This window comes from Bos indicus x Bos taurus, chromosome 8, assembly GCF_003369695.1.
Source record: "Bos indicus x Bos taurus breed Angus x Brahman F1 hybrid chromosome 8, Bos_hybrid_MaternalHap_v2.0, whole genome shotgun sequence".
In the NCBI taxonomy this organism is placed as follows: Eukaryota; Metazoa; Chordata; class Mammalia; order Artiodactyla; family Bovidae; genus Bos; species Bos indicus x Bos taurus.
The window spans coordinates 14,663,328-14,688,176 of record NC_040083.1 but is presented as its reverse complement, the minus strand read 5'-3'; the positions used below and the strand labels follow the sequence as shown (position 1 = coordinate 14,688,176).

Genomic DNA, 24,849 nt, shown 5'->3' with positions numbered 1-24,849 from the left:
TATACAAATAGTTATTATTATAGAAAAGTCGAGTAAAAACAATAGCTAAGAAGATAAAAGTTATTTCCCTGTGATAAATGAAGCCCCACATTTCAAAAATCAACATTTATCACAAGGCACTGTTTTTGCGTCCCCTGGTACACCAGGAGCAATACAGTTTTTATGCTAATTATTTCCCTTCCTGCTGGCTACTAGGTAGATATCTTGCAGCTAACCATGGTTACATTATTATAGAATGGGATAGTATGAAGACACAAAATCCTCTTATGCAGTCCAATTTAGAATCCATTTCAAAAACTCTCTAGTGCTACACCTAGAAATTGAAATGTGCTAGGAATCTTAGATTTTTCCATTTATTTCTGTTACACTAAAATTTGGTTATGACTTTTGTAAAGACAACAATTCTCTCTTTAGAGACAATCTGATATTATGTTCTATTATACCTGCAAAAGATAATTTGTTTCCAAGTCCAAGTTCCCAGGTTTGCATTTAGACTTACTAATATTATTAGAGAAATACATTCATAGTTTATATTGACAATGACACTAAAATTCAAAGGAAGGAAATGGTATTTGACTTATCTTTGTGACCTGGAAAGATGAGCTGTTCTTACATTAACTGCTCAACACATTTACAAAAGCCACAAAATTTATTCATATTTTATCCTAGCAGGTCTCATATTTTATCAAAAGGGCACATAATTATTTCTGTGGGCTTTTAAAGTTTTATTCAAGTCAATGAATCATTTAATATCTACAATCTACGTCCTTACTAATTCAACTGGTGAAAATAACCTATAAACAATACAATTAGCATTTAAATCACTAAAATAAAATAGGACTAATGGACTATCAGCATTTCTGGGTAAATTCCATTGTAAAAACTAAGGTATTATAGTAGTTTTGGGTCCCACTGCACAAATCAAACCAACGATTTAACATTTCAAAAGCTAAATATTTTTAAAGAGTTCATAGAAATTGGGTAATTGACCTCACAGTTGAGTTCAGAAAAACTGGGTAACTGACCTAGGGAAAACAAAGACAATTGCTACTATGTAAATTAAACACAAGAAGAAGAAAAATTCAGAAATAGAGAACGCTAAAAACAAAACAAAAATACAGGGACTCCATTTAAACTTTACTATTCAAAAATACCTGACTTTTCTTCCTTTTATTCTATTCTTAAACAGTAAGCATCACAGTGTTTGTACCATATTTTTAAGTTTTGGCTGCACCCCCCCTATGTGTGGGATCTGAGTTCCCAGACCTGGGATTGAACCCACAACTCCTGCCTGAAGAGGGGGAGTCAACCACGGGAACACTAGGGAAGTTGCCAGTTTGTGCCATATTAATGATAACTTTGAGAAAATCATCTGAAATATGTATACATAAATTTAATTTTTACTTTCAAAACACTAGCTAATACGTCCTCCAGAAAAAAAAAAATCTTCTCATCAAAGACATATAAAAATTTATGCTTCATTATGAAAGTTGCAAGGGCTTCCCTGATGGCTCAGTGATAAAGAATCCACCTGCAATGCAGGAGACACAGGTAGACAGGGGTTCAAATCCTGGGTCACGAAGAGTCCCTGGAGGAGGAAATGGCAACCCACTCCAGTAATCTTTGCCTGGAAAATCCCATGGACAGAGGAGCCTGGAGGGCTACAGTCCTGCCAGGACTGTAGGGGTCACAGAGACGGACACCAGTGAGCACAGGACACAGCACACGTGGAAGTTTTCCAGGTATTCTTCAAATACATCATTTCATTTACCTCCATATCAAGTGTTATAATGCCTGACATTTACTTAGCACCTGAAAGTTTTTTTTTGTTTCTTTTTCCAAAGCTTAAACCTAGGTGTAGTCAGGTTTTAAACCCAAGGATAGAGTAGGTAGATATTAAATTTCCCCACTTTACTGAATTCAACACTGAGCCTTAGATAAATAAGAGAGCTTTTCAAAAGTGACACATTAGTCATAAGAGACAGAAGTAGAATTCAAGTCTTCTGATTCCAAGTCCTGTACTTCTACTTATTGACACTGCCTCCTGCTGGCACTCAAGTTAGTTTCTCTTGGGAGATTGTTAGTAGATTTTTCTCTCTGAGGACATTTCAAATCCATTTAGCAATTGTATTCGCTGAGTGACACTTAAATAAAAATAGTTACATTTACTAAAGACTTAGATGGAGTTAAGGCCTTCCTAAAATGAATTACTATTTTTTTATGTATAGTTGATTTACAATGTATTAATTTCTCCTGTACAGCGAAGTGACTCAGTTATATTGGACATGGAACAACAGATTGGTTCCAAATAGGAAAAGGAGTATGTCAAGGCTCTATATTGTCACCCTGCTTATTAACTTATAGGCAGAGTACATCATGTGAAACGCTGGGCTGGAGGAAGCACAAGCTGGAATAAAGATTGCCAGGAGAAATATTAATAACCTCAGTCATGCAGATGACTACACATTTATGGCAGAAAGTGAAGAAGAACTAAAGAGCCTCTTGATGAAAGTAAAAGAGGAGAGTGAAAGAGTTGGCTTAAAGCTCAACATTCAGAAAACGAAGATCATGGCATCTGGTCCCATTACTCCATGAAAAATAGGTGGGGAAACAGTGGAAACAGTGGCTGACTTTATTTTTATGGGCTTCAAAATCACTGCAGATGGTGATTGCAGCCATGAAATTAAAAGACACTTACTCCTTGGAAGAAAAGTTATGACCAACCTAGACAACATATTAAAAAGCAGAGACATTACTTTGCCAACAAAAGTCCGTCTAGTCAAGGCTATGGTTTTTCCAGTGGTCATGTATGGATGTGAGAGTTGGACTGTGAAGAAAGCTGAGCACCGAAGAATTGATGCTTTTGAACTGTGGTGTTGGAGAAGACTGTTGAGAGTCCCTTGGACTGCAAGGAGATCCAACCAGTCCATCCTAAAGGAGATCAGTCCTGGGTGTTCATTGGAAGGACTAATGTTGAAGTGGAAGCTCCAGTACTCTGGCCACCTGATGCAAAGAGCGGACTCATTTGAAAAGACCCTGATGCTGGGAAAGATTGAGGGCAGGAGGAGAACGGGACGACAGAGGATGAGATGGTTGGATGGCATCACCGACTCAGTGGACATGGGTTTGGGTCGACTCAGGCAGTTGGTGACTGACAGGGAGGCCTGGCATACTGAGGTTCATGAGGTCGCAAAGAGTGGGGCACAACTGAGCAATGGAACTGAACTGAATAATATATATGCATATAAATGTATATTCATAATATTCATAAATATATTTAAACATGGATATATTAGTGAATATTAAAATAATATATATTATTTTGTATATTCTTTACCATTATGATTTATGACAGGATACTGAATATAGACCCTTGTGCTATAGGACCTTACTGTTTGGATTACTAATTTCTGAGCAGGTTTACAAGTGTGGCTCAACTATTTGCTTACTGAGAATATTTCAGACTTGATTACACTGGGCAATAAGCACATGGAAATAAGGCACTCAAAGCAAAAATGCACCATATTTCAAGACAGTACATCCATCCCAGGTAATCACTTTCCAAGCTTGTACATTTCCCAGAAACAGAATCAGTGGAGTTGCAACCAGACCCAAGAGACAAACAGACATAAGAGATAATAATCAACTGATGATCTGTACTCCCAAAAGAATCAACCCCATAGTTCATGGTTTTCTTCCATGAAAAAATTTAAATAATGGAACAATCAGTATTTTAAAACTACCTCCCACTTACACAAAAAGTATGAACCAATAACTGTGAAATAACTATAAATTGGTATGGATTTTTTCAGAAGCAAATATTTTAACCAAAAGAGAAAATGAAATAATGAAAGCAAGTAAGGAAGGAGGGAGAGGGAGGGAAAAAGGAAGGCAGAGGGAGGGAAGGAGGGAGGGAATACTAGCAAAAAATGTTTTTTTTCTTTAAACAAAAATGGTTGCTAAAAGAAGAAATTGGAGGTACATGCAGATCAGTAAACCTTTTGTCTACTATGTAACCTGTCCCTCTTATTCTTTCATTTCCTTATCACACATATTTTAAGCTCCATTGATTTTCTTTCAGGAAATGTGATCTTTTATCATTAAATAGTTCTTAAAGTTCTTAACTAAACAGCCCCCAAGCCATAAAAGAAAGGGGCCTGGTGCCTGGTGATGTTACTCTCTCATCAAAATTATAAATGGAGTACTGAAAGTTGAGGGCTATGAAAATGAGGAAATATTTATGAAAATTATGAAAATCCCCAAAACATTTTTTTTTCAATATAGGCTCCTGCCTTATAAAAAATGCAACTAAACTGGAGAATTAGAAACTGACAAACCTTTTGCATACAGTGACCTCCTATCCTTGTACTACAGGAAAACATTTCCACCTAGAGTCCTTTCAGAGAATATCTGGAGACCAAATGAAATCAACCATAATGACAACCAGAGCCAGATAATAATCAGTTTTTAATTGAAGCATCAAGCCAATTAATTTGTGACAACAGCCTATCACTCCTTATTCTTGACATGAAGTTTCAGAGGACTCAAACAATTCTCAGGTCCACAGCATTCCAGGAACACGTCAATGTTCTAACTCTTTTAAAATCACATTTATGAGACAGAGAAAAATCTTTAGAGATGGAGTTCTATAACTGAATTTGAGGTTACAAACCAGCCTCACTACTTTGATTCAATTCATTGTCAAGAAATACAGTGTCTCTTGAGCACCATATACACAGATTCCTAATGCTACCAGGTCTTCCTCTGGTTTCAGCTTCTTTCATAAAGAAAACTGAGCCCTTTTATGTATTTGTCTTCATTAACTCAATTCAACAAATACATAATCTGTGTCTAAACATGCAGATAACTGCATTTAGATGAGTAACTACTATTCTGTCACATAATAAAATTTCTAAGAGAGTATTATCTTAAGAACATAAACCATCTTTCTTCGAGATTTCAGCAAGACATTCATTCTTGCCTTCGACACAGAGCTCCATCCATGTAATACATGAATGACAAACTTTAAATAAATCTTCCCTGAGATCATGCTATATGTTATTCTGGAATGAAAAACATGAATACATTGGTCTGTTCCACTTCAGCTACACTTATTATATAATATTAACTTACATAGTTACCTTAGTAAAAAATAATAGATGCCTTACACATAAGTGGTAACCGAACTACTTCAGTTATCATCAATAGGCAACCCATCCCATTCCAATTCTTAAAATACCTGACTGTATCTCACGAAAACACTTCCAGCAGAAAGGGCTTCATTTTTCCTGCTTCACACGCTCACTATATGGTAAGTAATCCACACTCCTGGGTGATGGGATGATAGTACACTGAAGAATATTCTCCTCCTTTTAACCACTGCTTCTCATTTTTGAAAAAAAACATGCTCACTCTTTCAGTATGTGGCCTAGTATTTATAAATACTGGACCTCTGCTTTTATTTAGTATTCCCAGAATATTCCACACCCTCCCATCATTTTTTGGTTTTTTTTTTGGTCTTCCTTCAGGATTATTCTGCAAGAGGGTTAATATCACAAGTCGGGTTTGTTAAAAGCCACCTTTAAAGGACTCTGAAATTGCACTGCTGAGTGTAAAATGACCACGTATGGTATGCACGAATACAAAACAGCACACTGAAAAATACATACGTTGCCAGCTGTCTGACAGACATGGTGTAATCACGCCAAGCGCACACAATCACACTACTCACTTTTTTTTTTTTTTTTTTTTTTTTAGCTTAAGCACAATCATCACACATATTCAGCACCCACCGTGCCCAAGGCAGTAGCTAGTAGAAGCGATTTCTGTTAGTGGCTTAAGCAAGGATTTTGTCAAAGACAGTGTGAAATGTAAAATGAATCAGACTTCATTAAATCATCTGAACTTCAAGGCCATTTCCCAGCACTGCCCCCACCCCCAACCCACCTCAGGCACACAAGCTTAACTTCACCTTTCTTCCGCTCCTGATGTTCTCGCCCTGACTTCCTCCTCACCCTTATCTCTCTCTCTCTCTCTCTCTCGCTTTCTCCAAGTCTTATCAGCAGCTTTGCTCCGTTCTCAGAGCCAATCTCTTAGGAAAAGAAAATCAGTTAAATGCTAGATGGTGAGACTTCACCATCAGGTGCAAAGAAAAGGGGAGGAAAAGAAGAGGGTGTGGTACTCCCTTTTCCACCACACCCCACCCCTCGAGGCGCGCACTCCCGTCCACTGCGGCTCAGGGGAGCACCGCGGGTCCTCGCTCACCTCGGAGCAGCCTGATCCACAGACCAGCCACCTGGCCATCTCGTCAGGAAACTTCCCTTAAAGCAGCCAAACATTTAGGGAAGGCCGGAAAAATTAAGAATTAGTTCGAAAATACCTCCCACGGGGCTCCACGGAGGAAGACTCAAAGGCACCTTTAGATACAGACCGCACAGAACCGCATCCTCCACTCGCTCCCATCTTGGGTATCCGGCTGAGAATGGAAAGAGAACCCAGGAGGCGCGAAAGGAGAGTGGAGAAGGACTTACCTCCCGGGACTGCCCTTAGGGCGCGGAGCCAGGATCGCCTCCTGCCCCGAAGTGGCTCCGGCTCGGGCACAGCCTTCCGGAGCACAGCCCAGATTCGGACCCGCGTCCCCGCAGCTCTGCGCGCAGCCGGGAGTCGCGCCGGGACTCCGGCTCCCGTCCCACCGCCCCGGCCGGGCTCGCCTCGCCTCGCCTCCCCCTGCAGCGCCCGCTCCGCCACCCCGCGGGCACGCTCGCTCCCCGCGTTCGCCCCTCCGCCTCCCGGCGCCCCCACACCCACCCGCGCCGCGGCGCCCGCTGGGAGCCTCTAGCGGAGGCGAAGGGAACCGCAGCAGCCCCGCAGCGCCCGGGCTCCGACGCCGGCTGCCGAGAAGCCAGCCAGGCGGCAGAGGGGGCTTCACGCGCCCCCGGCCTCAATCCGCTCGCCGGATGCTGCCGCCGCACGCACCTGCCCACCTGCGCCGGGCTCACCTGCCACCGAACGTCCTAGCGGCGTTCTCCAGTGCCCACGGCGCGCTATGGCAACGAGGGGGTGGGTCAGCGGTACCAATGGGCCGGGGGTGGGGAGAGGGGGAACTCTCCGGAAACACACACACATCCACGCTGTAAATCAGCCTGGACAGACAACCTTGCTCTATGCCTATTTCCAGTGGATTCCACAGAGTGTAAGGTCAGGACAGGCTGCCTTCGCCTGGCTGCCTCCCACCTGGGCGCCAGCGGCACCGGCGGCAACTCCCTTGACTTGCCCGCCCCGAGCCATTCGTTCGGCTCGTGCAACCGCGTGGCGACGCCGGCAGAGACGAGCGCAACTTGGCTTGACCCTCCCCATCCCAGTCCCAACGTGCATTTTAAGTTTTTCTTCTTCCTAGCAATTCAGACAGCGGTTTTTCAGCCTCTTACCTTGCTTGAGACGCTGTTAATTCTCTTTTATATCATTAAAATCCAAAGCCAAGGATACGACGCACACAAGTTCAGAGGGTTTTCCTTGACTCCTCCGCCTCGGCTGAGCCGGTTTCCCCTTCTAGAGGGATCAGGAGTAGGGGGTGGCGGTTTAAAAAGCCCTCGCGCGACAGGCACCGCCAAATCTTCCCGCTTGTGGAGACGGAGAGGGGGACAACCTTCCCAATCTCCGGAAGCCTCCCAGCCTCTCCTCGGTCAACTTGGCTTTATATTTAATTTTCTTCTTTAACCCGATAGGCCCATCAGTCAGTTCCCCGCATCAAGGCAGGAATGAAACAGATATTCACAGGTGTGGCCCCTCTTCTCTCTTTCTCAGGGTGATACCACCCCCTCCGTCGCCACCTTTCTCCCCTTAAATTAGAAAAGCGAATCTCTGCTCGGATTAGGTGGGGATTCGGTGGAGGGTGCTGTAAGAAGAACCACTCCAAGGCACAGCTTCAGAAACCCATTTCTGCAGGCAGCCCTCCGCAAAGGTGTCAGTTCTGAAGAAACTTTCAGGGGAGGCGGCGGCGGCCGTGCTGGGCTGGGCGGGCGGCAGGCAGCGAGTACCAGGTGAGGAGGCGGCGAGCAGGAGGGACACCAGGCAGGCGGCCGGCGGCTGGGTCCAGGCGCCCGGGCTTGGCGCGGAGGATGCGCGCACACACACACACACGCACAGACACTCGCGCGCGCGCACAGCCACAGACGCACGCCCGGCCCCGCGCCCGCGGCCCCAGGCCACCAGGGAGAGAGAAGTCGAGAGAAGCAAAATGGGGCAGGTGTTCCAAGGATCCAAATGATGTGAAGATTCAATCACTGTCCACTATTTAAGAGATTACTGCAGGCAGGCAGTTCCTCCCTGTAAACCCTCAAATCCTTGCGGCCACCTCCCAGGCTCCTGCCCTCTCTGGCATCTTGGCCGCCTGGTTCTTTTCATGAGGCGAGTTACTGTCTCAGTACCCTGTTCGAGGTGGCCGGACTAAAGATTAACCACGTCCGTATCTCCACCCTCCAGGGCCATCTAAGACCCTTCAAATGTGGGGCAAAGTGGCAGCTGCTGCTTGCAAGGAAGCCAAGAGGCTCCCCGAGGTCCTTCGAATAGAGGAGCCGAGACATCGTTTCCTGGACATAATCGTTGATCATCTCCCCCTTACCTGCCCACTCCCTCACGTAGCATTTCCCCTATGAACTTCTGAAGCTCGCATAGATCTTTTTGGAAGGAGCTTCGTAGGAATTTGTGAGGCCTAGCTTTTGAAACTGGGCTAATTTAGGTTCTACGCTTATATTGTGAACTGGACGGTAGCAGGTAAAAGGCTCAACTGGAGAAAGGGGAGGGATTAGGAGTCTGGAGACCCAGCCCCTTTAGCAGCCATTTCCAAGGTTTGGTAACAGGAGTTGCTCTCCAGGTCTCCGGCTAGCCCCTGTCCCACCATCTTTTTCTTCCCAAAACAGCCTGGAGGGATCCTTGGTTGCACGCAACCCAGGAACCGCAGGCTGGAGAGACAACGCTGTCAGAAGCGCCCCTGGTTCTCTCTTTCACAGTTCCACAGAAAGGAGCCTCCCCGCGCGAGTTTGTCTTACCCGGACTGAGCTGCTGGAATTGATCACCGAAAGTAAACTTTTCCTTTTTTTTTTTTTTAAACCCAGGTTCGCCTTCGTGCACTCTGAGGTCTCCACACCTGCAGAGCATCACTCTGCCTTCCCAAGTACTGACCAGGCTGAACATCGCTGCAGGTGTTTTCCCTCCTGGGATTCGCGAAATCTCTGCACCTTAGGACCTGCTGGTGGCAAACGCGAAGTTGCGCCGGGTGGGGAAAGCGTGAGCTTCCTTTGCTCCCGCGTTGGAAGCGACGCTCCGCCAAGGTCTCCATCCAAGTAGCTCTTGGAACCAGGGGGTCTTGACTGGCTCCGAGAGTCCGCTTCAAGTTTAAAGGCAATAGAATTTGCCTGGAAGACAGTACTTAAACGCTGAATTTGGATTTGCCAAGGCTCGAAAGTGGAACAAAAGGATGATTCGGTGCAAAAGATGAAACTTGTGTAGATAGGAGCTCTAGCAGTGCTACTCACAGCTCAGAAATCAATCCAGAGCTTTCGAAGATGAGCATCGCCGCGCCCGGTATCTGCGGACCAATAGCTTCTGGGCGCCCATCTGTATTTCTGGGATGAACCGGCTTTGAATTCGGTTTGAGTCCACGCTGTAGTAAGCCAAGAGGAACGGTCGGTTTTAGGGAGTGATGGATGGATGAAGGCTGCCGGTTGGAGCCAGAGGACCGCAACACCGTCCTGCTAAATAGCACTTGTGCGCAGAGATACTCAGAGTCCCGCGCCTAGGGAGTCAGAGTGCACGGGTTTGACGCCCTGGCTTACCTTCTTCTGATGCAGTTAAAGCAGAGTTTGAAGCTAAGCGGAGCCTGCATGGAGGAGATCTGAATAATGAATTTGGTGGTGAGATGCTAAAGGATAAAGAGGCATTTCATTTCTGTGTTACTAGTTTGCAGTTAAACCCACTTCGGTGGTTGAATGTTCCTTGGACACTGACTTTCTACAGTTTCAGGTAGAGAATGTTCCCATTCTTCTGGTATAAATCCATACATTCTCTGCTTGCCACAAAGTTAAATGCTTCTTCGAGTTGTGATTCTTATTCCTAATTAATAAAGTGGCAATAAGAATTATAATGAACTATTTCCAACCAAAGTTCTCATCTAACGTAATTTCTGATGGCATAAGCCTCTAGATTAATAACAAAATATTGTGGCAGACTATTAGGCAAGGACTATAGAACTGTAATCAAGAGACTCACTGAGGGAAAGAAAATTCAGAAATCAGAGCTGACTCCTATCCAAAAAGATTTGGGCTTGAAATTCCTTTTCTGGTTACTGTGGACCCACAAGCAGTTCTCTGCTACTAATGGCTCTCTTTAAAATAAGCCTAGGTCATTTACACATTAAAACCTGGAAGGTGTCTTGCAGGTCTGGGGAAATGTTGTGGAAAGTCTTGTGCCAGCCACAGAGGATTCTTTTTCATTTACCTTGAGTATTTTACTTACAAGGCATGTAGGTTAACAGTGGTAATCAGTGGTATAATATTCTTGACATTTTATCCCTTCAACAAAGTTTAAAAAAAAAAAAAGCCTATGGATTTATGGACCCTCTTCAAGAAGCATTCACTTCTTACTCCTCTTGGGGACAAAATGCAGTTTCCTCAATGATTTTTGATTATTGCAAAACAAAACTTAGATTTGTTATTTATTGTACAGTGTTTTCCCTCCCACTTCACGCTTTGCTTCTTTAGGGAAAACAAGAGGGGTAAATCTCAAGGTCCAAGGATTCATTCCATTCCTACATCCTCCTATCTGTTTGCATTATCTAGAAGGAATTATTGAGACTCAAAAGTACTGTCAGATCCAAAAGACTTCTAAATTCACCCGTCTCTGTGTTAAAAGTACAACTGCATTGTTTTAATGTTGTTTATTTCTCTAAATTCTTTGACAGGTGAAAATTGAAGTTGATAAGTATGCGATCTCTGCCAGTGCAGACTTTCTTGAATCTTTTATCTTTTCAAGATGATTGCTGTATAAAATGTATTTTCTAGAACATTTTTTTTTCCCTTCCCTGGAGATAGCATTTTGTCTAGTGGTCTATTGTGTTACTGATTAAAGTTATTCTTTGCTTACTGGTATTGCCTCTCCCACTGCACTATGAGCTCTGAGAACAAGGATGGTACCATCTACATTGCTGTTCATTGACATTTGGTACAGAATCTCTTCCAGAATAGATGTGTATAATAATGATGGTGGTGATAAGGAAAGTTACCATTCATTGAGTAACTACTGCATGCTATGATTAATTCACTTTTTTTTCAATAGCTTATCTCCATAATCCGCTGATGTAAATTCACATACTGAAAGTATAGGGAAATTGATGCTTATGCAGATTTAACTGAGATCACAAAGCTGTTTTGTCACAGATGAGTTGGGATTAGAATATACATCTGTCCAACTCTGAAGCCTGCACTATTAACCACTCCTCTTTATTCAAATAGACACCACATTTTCAATAATGAAAGGTTAAGGGAAATTATATATATTTAATGCCAAATAAGAGTGTGTCAAATTTAGCATAAATTCTTTAGCATGTATGAAATCTAATCAACATTGATTGATTGAAAATGCCAAATACTGAGTTGTAAGTTTCCTTGAAGGGAGAGGGGTTAGTCGTCTATAAATTTATGGTTATAGAAAATTTTTCATTTTTTTCCATGTTGACATCCTTATGATAAAAAAAAAAAAAAAAAAACTAAGTGAAGGCTATTATATAGCTTAATTTATGTAAGATGAGTAAGTTCACCTAAAATTGTGTTCAGAGGATAGATCTCATGTTCATTGTTATTACACCAATTCAAAATCTTAAAAAGAGCCTAGGAACACAGAGAACGTTGAATACAGAGTGGCCTTGGAACATGCTACAGAGATGTAGCTGTCGTTTCCAGAGGCTCATATTACAAAGCATTTTTTAAAATATCTATGCCACAGGAGACTAGGTGCTATGGGAGAGAATGAGAAAGTTCTCTTTATACTGATATGCAAAGATCTCCACTATGTTTTTAGGTGAAAATAGCAAAGTGCAATGAGAAAACCCCAGAAATTAATAAAAGTAGTTAGAAATGAGCAGATGGTGTCAAGGAACGAATTGAGACTTCACATATTCTTTTGACTGTTGGAACCATGGGGAATTTTTACCTATCAAAAGAGAAAAAAATAGTGCTCTGAGGGATTGCATGAGAAGAAAATAACAGATGCTTTCCCTTCATTATTAAAAAATATATATAGTTTAAAAAAAGATGAGAAAAAAGTGTTCAAAAATCTGGCCTGTGGTATATTTATTCATTCATTCTCAGGGAGAGACCTTGGGGGAAAGAAACAAAGGGAAGTGTCTTAGTCAGCCCAGGTTGCTATAATAAAATACCACAGGCTGAGTAGCTTAAACAGCAGAAATTTATTTCTCATGGTTCTGAAGTCTGGGAAGTGTGTGATCAATGTGCCAGCTGATTCAGTTCCTGCTGCAAGCTCTGTTTCTAACTCTTAGACAGCCACCTTCTCTTTGTGTTCTCCTCCTGTGGGTATTCCTCTGTGAGTAGTGAAGAAAGGTGTATGTGAGCTGGGAGGGGGCTAGGGGGCTGTGAGATATTCTCCTTCTTAAAGGTCAATAATCCCACCAAGAGATTCCCACCTTTACAACTGACCTAACCCTAATTACCTCTTGAGTGCCCCATTTCCAAATACCATCACACTGAGAGTTGGGGATTCAACAATATGAATTTTGGGGCTGAAAGTGAAAGTCTCTCAGTTGTGACCTGTCCGACTTTTTGTGACCCCATAGACTATAGAGTCCATGGAATTCTCCAGGCCAGAATACTGGAGTGGGTAGCCTTTCCCTTCTCCAGGGGATCTTCCCAACCCAGGGATCGAACCCAGGTCTCCCACATTGCAGACGGATTCTTTACCAGCTGAACCACAAGAGAAGCCCAAGTATACTGGAGTGGGTAGCCTATTCATTCTCCAGTGGATCTTTCCCACCCAGGAATTGAACCAGGGTCTCCTGGATTACAGGCAGATTCTTTATCAACTGAGCTATTTAAACAACAGAAGGAAAGAAGTTTAATCTCCTTGGCAATTGGACCTCCTCTGGGGAAATAGACTATTTGCTAGGAAGAAGAGGTCTTTCACTGTAGTGTCTTTAGGGAGATGCCTCTGGTTAAGGATTACCTGTATGAATAGAACTGAGGTCTGTGAGATATGGCTCCCTGGAAAATATCATTTCCAGGTAAGTGAGTGAAGTGAAGTGAAGTTGCTCAGTCATGTCCGACTCTTTGTGATCCCATGGACTGTAGTCTACCAGGCTTCTTTGTCCATGGGATTTTCCAGGCAAGAGTACTGGAGTGGGTTGCCATTGCCTTCTCCAGGGGATCTTCCTAACCCAGGGATAGAACCCAGGTCTCCTGCATTGCAGGCAGACGCTTTACCCTCTGAGCCACCAGGAAAGCAGGTCTAGGCTAGATAACTCAGGTATAAAATGAAGATGGTATGTAATGTAAACACCGCCCACTGTATCAGAAGCCATACAGACTTCATTTCTTTATTCTGGGCTAGAGTATCATGTCTGTTACAGGGAGGAAAGTCCTGGAGAGCCGTTCTTGATCAACTTCTTGTTTCTATCTTTGAAATCATTTGCTTTAGGTTGAAGCTGCTTATAATCTCAGATTCATATCAGTAAGATTTAAAAATTCCAGTCCTGTGAATGACTCAAAAGTTCCCAGTTTAATGCAAATTGTAACCCAAATTGACTGAACATCTTTTATGTATTAGGCACTATTCTAAGATAACTAAATTTGTTGATTCACTGCAGCAAATCTATTAAATATTATCTTCATTTTATAGACAAGAAAACAGTCACAGGTTGAGTAAACTTGCCATGGTCACACAGCTGATCAACTGGTATAGGCAGGGCTTGAAACTTGATTATCTAAATTCAGAGCTCTGCTTCTTAACCTGTACTAGAAGGTTCTGTATTAGCTATAAGGTCTATCAGAGCAGGACTTGACTATACTGTTACTCACAGACTCCCTAGACTATATATAAATAGTACATGATTCCTCCTGGGAGGGAGCAGTGTTGGGGGAGAATGGATACATGACAGCTGAGTCTCTTCGCTGTTCACTTGAAAGTGTCACAACACTGTTTGTTAACCTGTTAATCGGTTATACCCCAATGCAAAATTATGTTGTTGTTTTTTTTTTTAAATAGTACATGACTCCCAACTGGGAAAAAATGAAACAGGGACAGAGGTGGGAGGGGAACAAATGGCAGTAACATGAACCAAGCACCCAGCTATGCGCCAGGCATTGTGCTAATTACACAATGTACATTGTTTAATTTTCAGAACAACCCCATGATTTAGACAACATTGCCATCGTTCTTCTAGTGATCAGTATTAGATTAATTATTTCCTCAGAATCTCACAGCCGTTAAGTCCAAAACCAGGATTTAAACCTAGATGCCATTGCTTTTAACCATCTTAACTGCCTTTAACTTAAACTATTATTTTAAACTACGTGTTGTATTTGGGGTGGGGGGAGGCACTTGCTTAAAATTCAGTAACCATTCCGGTTTTTCCAATTCAAAACACATGCTCCAGCAAAATAAACAGAGACTAAACACAGAGTAGGAATAAATATCTCTGTAAGAAGATATTGGAGTGCTTTGCTGAAGAAACCACCCAACAGTTAGTGACTTACCACTTGCCATCCTCCTAAGATAAGTGGCTATCCTTGTGATATTTTTGGCACTTATTTGAGGAGAGAAGAAACCAGACAAGATAATGTGGGCAGAAAAACATGTTCGTTCTCTTTGGAACCATTTTGGCCCACCTAATTTCTTAGACAAAACTAGTGCCTGTTTTCTGAAACTGTCTCTCCATTTGTCAGTGGATTCATCAAGACATCACATAAAGTTTCTGAACGGCATTCTCTGCTGCGCGTTAGAAAAAGGAAACAGCCAATCGAAAGCACTTACAATTTACATTTCTCCTTTACTTTAATTCTGAACATAAAACAGCGCTGAGAATGGGAGTTAAAACCTGAGCCACAGCTGTCATCTAGGGACCCACATTGATGGGGTCACACCAGGCTAAGGAGTTTGAACATCACACTGATGATAATGGTCATCTTATAAACAATGCATCCCTAGATTCATCCATCTCTGTATAATGGTTCCTCTACAGACTCCAGAGTTAGATTCTTTAGATTTGAAGTCTGGCTCTGAGACTTCTCAGTTGTTTGAACTCTCCCAAGGATAATAAAAGGATCCTTTGGGAGGGCCTTGTAAATCTTTTCGGGGGGCATTGGAAGAGGGGGGAAAAGATGAGGAAAGGGCCTTCTGAGACTGCTGCCCAGAGGAATACAATCCAACCAGAATCACAAAAGATGAACTGGCAGTCACATGAATACAACCAGGGAGCCAGGAACCTACCCAGTTTCCAAAAATCAGATGCGAGAAGGAAGTGAGAATAGAGAGACTCAAAGAGACAGAAAGACAGAAACACTTTGTGTCTTCTGGGGTAGCTGCAGACAGATGTTGAAACAAAAGTTTAAGAAATGACTATCCCCAGTAACTCAGAATGTGCTGTATTTGAAGATGAGTCATTAAGTTAAAACAAAACTATTAGGATGGACCCCAATCCAATCCGACTGGTGTTCGTATAAGAAGAGGAGATCCTGGCACACAGAGGAACACTGGGAGCTCAGAAGTACAAAGGAATGATCACAAGGTTGCAGCCATCAGCAAGCTAAGGAAAAGATCCCGGAAGAAACCTTGATCTTCGACTTTTAGCCTCAAGAACTAGAAGGAAATATATTTCTGTTGCTTAAGTCCCCCATGCTGTGGTATTTTGTTGGGGAAGATCAGCTAACAGATGGAACTGGAGAAGTCAGCTTGCAAGTCATCTATTGAGAGGACAGGCCAGCTGCACCCAGGTTGTAACAACAATATATTGCAAAAATCTTAGATACAGTATTTTCAAAAACTTGGGGGTAACATTTATAAGCTCATTTTCACAAAACCACTTTAGAGGAAGAAGAATAAAGGAGGACAGTAGAGCTAGTTAGCATTAGGAACATGGCCTGGATGAAAGTGGATACGAAAAATGTATAGATTCCAGAGAGATAATGAAGGTGGAAGTAACAGGGTTTAGGGATTCATCTGACAGGTGGCAGAGAGGAAGGAGGAGGTTAGAGCTGAATATTATCATTTTCCAGGAGAGTAAACAAAGGAAATAAATTTTTTTTAATTGTTTGTCTATTTTTGTTAGTGGATAGTTGCAGATGTTGATTTAAGCATAGTTGGAGTAACAGCTATAGATGAACACACAAAATGGTCAAAAGTAAACATTAAGCAGCAAAGTAAGGAAACAATGTAAGATGTGCTTTAAGACAGTATGCAATGAAGTGCAAATGTTTGCTGTAAAAAACAGAGAAAATGTGTTATGCAGGGAACTCTGCTTAGTGCTACATGGCAGCCTGGATGGGAAGGGAGTTTGGGGGAAAATGGATAAATGTATATGTATGGCTGAGTCTGTATGCTGTCCACCTCAAACTATCACAGCATTGTCAACTGCCTATCAGTTCAGTTCAGTTCAGTCGCTCAGTCGTGTCCAACTCTGCAACCCCATGAATCGTAGCACGCCAGGCCTCCCTGTCCATCACCAACTCCCGGAGTTTACCCAAACTCATGTCCATCGATTCAGTAATGCCATCCAGGCATCTCATCCTCTGTTGTCCCCTTCTCCTCCTGCCCGCAATCCCTCCCAGTATCAAAGTCTTTTCCAATGAGTCAATTCTTTGCATAAGGTGGCCAAAGTATTGGAGTTTCAACTTCAGCATCAGTCCTTCCAATGAACACCCAGGACTGGTCTCCTTTAGAATGGACTGGTTGGATCTCCTTGCAGTCCAAGGGACTCTCAAGAGTCTTCTCCAGCACGACAGTTCAAAAGCATCAATTCTTTGGCACTCAGCTTTCTTCACAGTCCAACTCTCACATCCATACATGACTTTATACAAAGTTTAAAGTTAAAAAACTGTTGGTGTTGTGAACATAGAGAAGTGAGAATTCCTTAACTGGAGGATCAAAAAAAGATTCCTAAAGGTTGGAGTTGATTTCCCAAGGATATAGTGCTTAACCATGTGAAATTGGAGAAAGAGAAAATAAGTAAAGATAAAATGAATCAAGATATGGGGAAATTATAAAAGGGTATTCATACACAGTAATCAAAATGGAGGTTGGACAATACAATTAGGGGAAGAATACGGTTGGAAATGGTTTTGAAAGTGAATTTGAATGGAATTTTACAGAATTTTGAGGTCTGGGATGGATATGGAGATAATACATATCCTGATTATACTGGGGCTTCACAGGTTATTTTCTACGGGTTATGTATCAGTAAGGGTGAGGCTGTGAATGATGTTGTGACTTATACAATAAGTGTAAGTGATTTCTCTTGTGGGAAAGAAATCTGGTCATGAGCAGTACAGGGCTCATTTGGCACTGTATCAGAATCACAAGCCTTATGTTGCTGATCTACTCTATATGGTTTTATTTTCCAAGGTCATTTTGTGGTTCAGGAAGTCAGCTGAAATCCCAGCCATCAAATAGATGGGATGGAGGAAGGTAAAAAGTCAACTTCAAGTTCTTACACAGTACTTTGGCCAGTATACCTTCACCCAGACTTTAAGTTGTTTGATCATCAGATCTACAAGTCAGATAAAGAAGAAATGTTCTCTTAGCCATGTGGCAAGCTGCCCAGTGGATATCCAGAGGTCACTTACTGAGAGCTAAAGATGAAATGAATATTCAAGTTAGAACTTATCCATTCTTGGCCAATGGTTATTTTTGGATTAAATTCACTTAAAGTTACTAAATAGCTATCTTCTTATTGTCCTTAAGTTTCTCTAGATATATCCTTTTCATTTATGTGTTTTTTTGGTCTCAAATTACAAGTCTTTTTTTTTTTTAAGCTAAAATTTGATCTTACCTAAGTAGTATCAAAAATGTATTAGAATATTTTAGATTTGCATGCTTTTGGTTTGGCACACACATAAACAAAGAAAAAATAGAATTTGGAATGTTTTCATCACTAAGTTATTTTTTTATGAATAATAAAATCTACAGTCTAAAATAATGACATCTTCATATGACAATGCCATAAGGAGTAGGTGGTGTTACAAAGTAGCACAAAGGTAAGCTTTTGTCATCTTAAAATTTTAGAGCTAAAATATTCTAACCAATTTATTCATAGTTCCACATCCAAAGAATTATGTCTCATAACAGAATATAATTCTGGAGACATTGTTGCTGAAATTTTATTCTAAAGCCAGTGACATAGTATAAAGTATCAATGAAAAATTTCACAGTCTAATTGAATGTTGTATAATATGCACCAACCCTTTGCCAGTTGAAGTTGGGTTTTCTAAAGCTTTGCAAACATCAAGAAGACAAAGTATAGCTTCTATTCCAAGAAATGTACTGACAGTAAGATGAATGTGTCTTTCTGAAAGTACCAATGCACAAATGTTCTTAGTGGGGAGATAAAGTAACATAGTGATAGACTCAGTTTCTGACTGTTGACAAATTTTAAGAAATCAAAGACCCACTTGTCTAACATAGTGATTTTTTGGAAGAAAAGAACACACATTAAAATTTTATTACATGCATTTTACTTGTTTTAGTGGGATACAATTTTTTAAAAAATCTCTTTAAATGAGTGCCGAATATTTTTTTGTTGTATACACAATAAATATGAAGAGAGTAGTATGAAGAGAGTAGCCTCATGCCCGAGTTGATCAACAAGATTCTGCACTCCTTGTTGATTTGTATTCCTTCATTTCTCACTAGACCTCAAACTGCTGAATTACAACATGATCCACAGTCTTAAATGACAGATAAACTTATTACTGAAGAGACTGAGATTTGCTCTTTCTTTCCTCTATCAAAATAATAATAATATAACAATAAAACTGGCCCCTCTAACAGTACTCGGATAATTTCCAGGAAGAATTGGTTATGAGGTGTGATAGAGTAGTGGTTGCCTATGTGGAATACAGAACTATTTACATTATCCAGAAATGAATTAACCACTATTCTTAACCAAGATTAAGATTCTTAACTCTGCTTCTCCCACATGAATATCAGGACATAGGATAATCAGGCATAGAGCAGAAATTTAAGAGATCCATTTATTGGCTTAGTCTAAGATATTCAGTCCAGTCTCATATGTTTTCATTATTGTGGATTTGTATGTATACAAGACCACAATTTCACAGAATTTTATTTTTAATATCAATCTTTATTTCATGATACACCCTCATGATTATTCAATGTATGGCCTACTTTTTAAAAATGTAAATACTTAATTTTTTTTCTCTAAGAATGTAATAGGAAACAATAAATCTATCCCCCATAATGAAAGTTGGGATCTTAAAAATAACATATCTAAACACATGTCCTCTCATCCCATAAGTAGCCTAACCTTTTACCATCCCCCAAACATCATCTTAAATTTCATGTTCATCATTTTCCTTTTTACATTGTTTTATTGAATCTGTATCTATTCTAAAACAATTTAATCTATTTATATAAATTTACACAAAAACTTTCATGCTGTATTTCCTCTTTGAGAGCTTATATTTCCCTTGCATTGTTGTAATGTATATATGCTGCAGTCTGGCTGTAGTTCATTTCCTTCTACTGCTCTTTTATATGAATATACCACAATTTATCTAGTCTCCCACGAAAGCCATTTAGGTGATTTCTACATTTTTGCTATTGTGGATAATTTCACTAAGAACCTTTTGGTGTGCTCCCGGCTGTACTTGCATAAGTACAGTCATTGAGTCATAGAGGATGTTTGTTCAACAATAGAAGAGAATATCTGATTCCTTTCCAAAATGTTTGCACAAATTTACATTTCTAGTGGCAAAGGATAAAATACTGTGTGGATATACAGCATCTCCAATACGAGGTATTTTCAGACTTTTATTTTTTGTCAATCATATGATATATGGTAAGACTTTAGTGTGGTATTTGTTCACATTTCTGTGATCAGTTATGATCCTTTTAATTTTATTTTTGGTACCAGGAGTGGGATCCAAACTAATTAGGATCCTTTTTATCTCTATATGCTTGTTAGCATACCAATTCTCTCTTCTGGAAAATGCCTACTCATGGCTCTTGCTCATTTTTTAGTGGGTTGCTAGTATTTGGAGGAGTTCTGTATATATTCTTAGATCTGGTTTTTTGTTTTGTCAGCACACACACACACACACACAAATCTCATTTGTAATTGGTCTCACCTGCTTCTCTACCATTCTTTCTGTCACTCTTTTGTTATCCTGAAATGATCTTGATAAAATGATGAAAGTTTTATCAATAATTAAAAAAACATTAAATTCACTCTGCATCTTATGAATAAGACACTCCCTAATCTGTTTTATCAGTCTTCAAAAATGCCACATCAAATATTGTGGCTCTGTATATTTTATTTTTGGGGCTTCTCAGATGGTGCTAATGATAAAGAATCCGGTTGCCAATGCAGGAGACATAAGAGACACAGGTTCGATCTCTGGGTGAGGAAGATCCCCAGAAGAGGAAAAGACACCCCACTACAGTATTCTTGCTGAGAGAATCCCATGGACAGAGGAGCCTGGCAGGCTATAGTCCATGGGTCACAGTGTCAGACACAACTGAGTGTCTGATTCAGGTAAATAAAATGTTTCTGAGAGATGATCAAAGGAAGATTCATGACATAATAAATAGAAATGTATCTGTTTTCCAGCTACCAAAGTAAACAGGGAATATGTGTAAATACTATAAATTTGTACAACTGGATTCATAGTTTGAGAATATAGCCTCGGTTACACTAATTTATAAAATAACAAATTTGCCCCCAATAAAACATATTTGGAGAGGATATGTGTTTACTTCTTTAACAACAAAAAATTGCTTCCACTACTGCTTGTTACAGCTAATTATAGCCTCTGAAATAGAGCAATTATATATAGGAATATCTGAAAATAGCATGGATGATTTTCTGCCATTTACCTTAACTATAGCATTATGTGCTCAGATGCTCAGCTGTGTCCACCTCCTTGAGACCCTATGGACTGTAGCCCATTAGGCTCCTCTGTCCATGGGTTTCTCCTGGCAAATATACTGGAGTGGGTTGCTAATTCCTCCTCCAGGGGATCTTCCTGATCCAAAGATGGAACCCACATCTCTTGTGTCTCCTACTTTAGCAGGTGGATTCTCTACCACTAGCATCACCTGAAAAGCCAACCACAGCATTATAAAGGAATATTTTGAATTTAGAAAGGTAACCTATACTGTTTAAGTTTTTTCTCCCTGATTCATAAAATCCTTAGGTGTTTTGAGAGTTAATTTGAAAAACAGTGTACTAGAATTCTACTCTCAGAACTTTCAAGTTGTTCATACATTTCAGAATCTCAGTTCATACATATTTCAGAATCCCATACCTGTTCCAACATCTCTACTTCCTTCCATGCAGAAGGTCTCTTTCCCCATCTTCAAGTCAATTGTTGGTTTCATATGTACCTAGATAATCAGAAATTCCTATTTCTCATAAAATTTCTGGTTTCCTAATGAAGACAATATTAGAAACTGTATTAATTACTTTATTCAATATCTTAAAATTTTAGGAAGTCATTTATAATAGATATCACAGAAGAGTAAAATTTTTAAAGAAATATTAAGTAGGAAAGAGAATTTTTCACGTAGGTTCTATGATCTTAAATGAAAATTCAAGATTAGCAAACCCATTTCTCTGGCTATAACAGGGCTCATTCATCTTAAGGATTACTTCCTAATTTGTTTAAAAAAAATAGTTTCCCCATTCTTTCATTTTAACTATAATAATTTGTGATATCCATTTGCTAACTTAAAAACTATTTGGTAAAATGTTAGTTCTTACTTTATTTTGTTTGAAAATAGCATATGCCTCTATTGGAATGCGAATGCAACATATTCATTCTCACAGTCTTTCTACCTTTCCTGATAGGATTGGTCATGTTCATCACCAAATCTACATTTTACCTTAAGCATTGTATCTATTGTTATTCATTTACTACTATAATTTACTTGCAAAGACATCTGACTCCCAGAAAAGATTGGCTCCTCTTGAACTCTCTGAAGCAAGAATAATAATACTTTTTATATTTATTTTACCAACTCTCAGGGAAATTCTTACCTCTTATTTGGTGCTTGGTGAATAATTTAAATAACTCCCTAGTTTACCAAATAACTCCCTAAGTTACCAAATAAATATTTTAAATTTGTTTTCAGCATTCTAACATATAAAGTGCTGACATTTTTAATATTAATATAAATACTTTCTCATAATTTTATTAATGTAAATAATCACAGTTCCCTACATTGTATCCAATCACATCACTTACCTATACTGATAGGAAGGATCAGAGCCACACATGATTGAAGGACCTTCATGTGCCATGATTTAGGTACATAAAGATTTATACATAGCAATTCATGAATTGATAAATCTTCTGATAGTTTCCAATATTGTTCAGACTGGGAAACTTCCCTTCAACTTTGATGCTTACAATTTCTTACTCCTGCATTGTTTATTGTACATGTGCTAGATCAAAAAATTGGCAGGGACTAAAAGTATTATCTTTAAATGTATCGCTAGAGATCTTATAGGGAGAAGGCAATGGCACCCCACTCCAGTACTCTTGCCTGGAAAATCCCATGAATGGAGGAGCCTGGTGAGCTGCAGTCCATGGGGTCACTAGGAGTCGGACACAACTGAGCGACTTCACTTTCACTTTTCAGTTTCATGCACTGGAGAAGGAAACGGCAACCCACTCCAGTGTTTTTGCCTGGAGAATCCTAGGGACGGGGAGCCTGGTGGGCTGCCGTCTATGGTCGCACATAGTCGGACACGACTGACGCGACTTAGCAGCATCAGCAGCAGAGATCTTACAAAGAATCGGACATGACTGAGTGACTTTTAATTTCGCTTTTACTTTTCAGAGATCTTACACATTGGGTGAGGTAGGGTGATATTTTGTAGGCAGAGTTTTTCCAAACCTTAATAAAATTTGTATGAGATATGTCTATTTTGCTTAAAATTGACCCAGTGAAAATCTGAACAATTAATGTTTGTTCCTTCTTTTAAGTGTCTATCTATTTGTTGTCTTGCAGTCATTTATTATGAGTGAATGAGTGAGTCGAGTAAAACTGGTTCAGTCATGTCCAGCTCTTTGTTACCCCATGGTTGCATGGGTTTTCCAGGTGGCACTAGTGGTAAAGAATCTGCTTTCCAGCACAGGAGATGGAAGAGACCTGGGTTCTATCCGTGGGTTGGGAAGATCCCCTGGAAGAGGGCATGGCAACCCCCTCCAGTAATCTTGCCTGGAGAATCCTATAGAGAGAGGAGCCTGGCAGGCTACAGTCCACAGGGTCGCAAAGAGTCTACCTGAAGTGACTGAAATGACTTAGCACTCACGGACTGTTGCACGCCAGGTTCCTCTGTCCTTGGACTTGACCAGGCAAAGATACTGTAGTGAGTTGCCATTCCCTTCTCCAGGCGATCTTCCCCACCTTAGGGATCGAACCCAGGTCTCCTGCGTTGCAGGCAGATTCTTCACTGTCTGAACCACGAGGGAAGCCTGCATTTCATTATAACCCACTTTTAATTGTCTTTCCATTTCTCTTTAGCTTCCCTCTACTTCCTGTATAGCAACAAGAATACCAGAGACAGTTGTAAAGGGATTTAAATGTGGAAGTTCATTGAATTACATTATCAAAACACTTGTAAATGTGACTTCAGAGCTATCCTTGGAAATCTCTGAGAAATCATAGAGGACCTAAGAGAGATTAAAAAGGAATGTTAGCCAATGTTTTGCTTTGCAAAAACGCAGCAAGGGTGAATCCTGAAAAATACATTTTGGATAAGAGAGGTCCAATCATAGAAAAAAATAGCAGATAATTTATATCTAAAGATTTATAAAAACTTTAGAAAAGTAAAGGGTGCAGTAAGAATATACATTTATTTTCTAAAAAACAGTAAGCACATACTTTTTAGATAAGAGAGAGACTGATACATCTGTAGAAAACACAATAAAGGTATATTTTGAATAAAGTAATCCAGATGACCTCTTTTGGGATAAGATAGTGAACTTTTGTTTGGATTCAAAACTGGTGGTATGATTATACTTAAAGTGTTTTTGCTAACAACCTAATATCAAACTGGTGAGAGGCTGTGGTGAATTGACTTATGTTCCTGTCTTTGCCTTTTTTAAAATAAATTTTCATAATTTCCTGGGATCAATACATATTCAGGGTACAGATGACATAAAACATCAAGGATATGGATGGCACAAACACATTGCCAGTAAAAATCAAGAATAAAATCAAGGATACAAAGGATTGGATCTCTTCATTCTTGTCAAAGTCTAACAAGAATTCCAGGCCCAGCCTGTATGCTAAGACCATCAACTGCACAAGGAGAAAGTGCTTTGGCAACTCTTTCACTGGAGGTGACATCTGTGTTTATCCTGACTGCTGATGTGATATGGTTATAACACATTTAACATAATCTTAAATTGCTTCAAAAGGAATCTGGATTCAGGTTTACAAGAAGTATTAGCCACAGAGAATATACTACAATTGAGACCACATCAGGATTGTTTTGTTAAATTATATGCTGTGTTTTTGAATAAATATTATCCATTATAATGAATGACACATTCCTTTTCTATAATATAAATGAGTTGTAGATCTGAGAAAAAAAAAAAA

General features: G+C 40.2%; 1 protein-coding gene and 1 long non-coding RNA gene across 3 annotated transcripts in view; one reads left to right on the top strand and one right to left on the bottom strand.

The window, feature by feature from the left end:
• The window catches only part of LINGO2 (leucine rich repeat and Ig domain containing 2), a 1,450,974-nt gene extending 1,442,509 nt beyond the window's left edge, over nt 1-8,465 (bottom strand). The window contains exon 1 of one of the 2 annotated variants that reach the window (XM_027549067.1): nt 7,428-8,465. The gene's annotated coding sequence lies outside the window, so the exon portion shown is untranslated. Of the gene's footprint in view, nt 1-6,530; nt 6,718-7,427 lie in introns of those variants that run through there. The other variant, XM_027549068.1, reaches the window with a different exon arrangement.
• A 355-nt stretch (nt 8,466-8,820) lies between these two features.
• LOC113896941 lies at nt 8,821-12,132 on the top strand. Its single transcript, XR_003512191.1, has 2 exons — nt 8,821-8,872; nt 9,114-12,132. It is a non-coding gene; the product is annotated as an uncharacterized LOC113896941 (long non-coding RNA).
• Nucleotides 12,133-24,849: the final 12,717 nt, after the last annotated feature.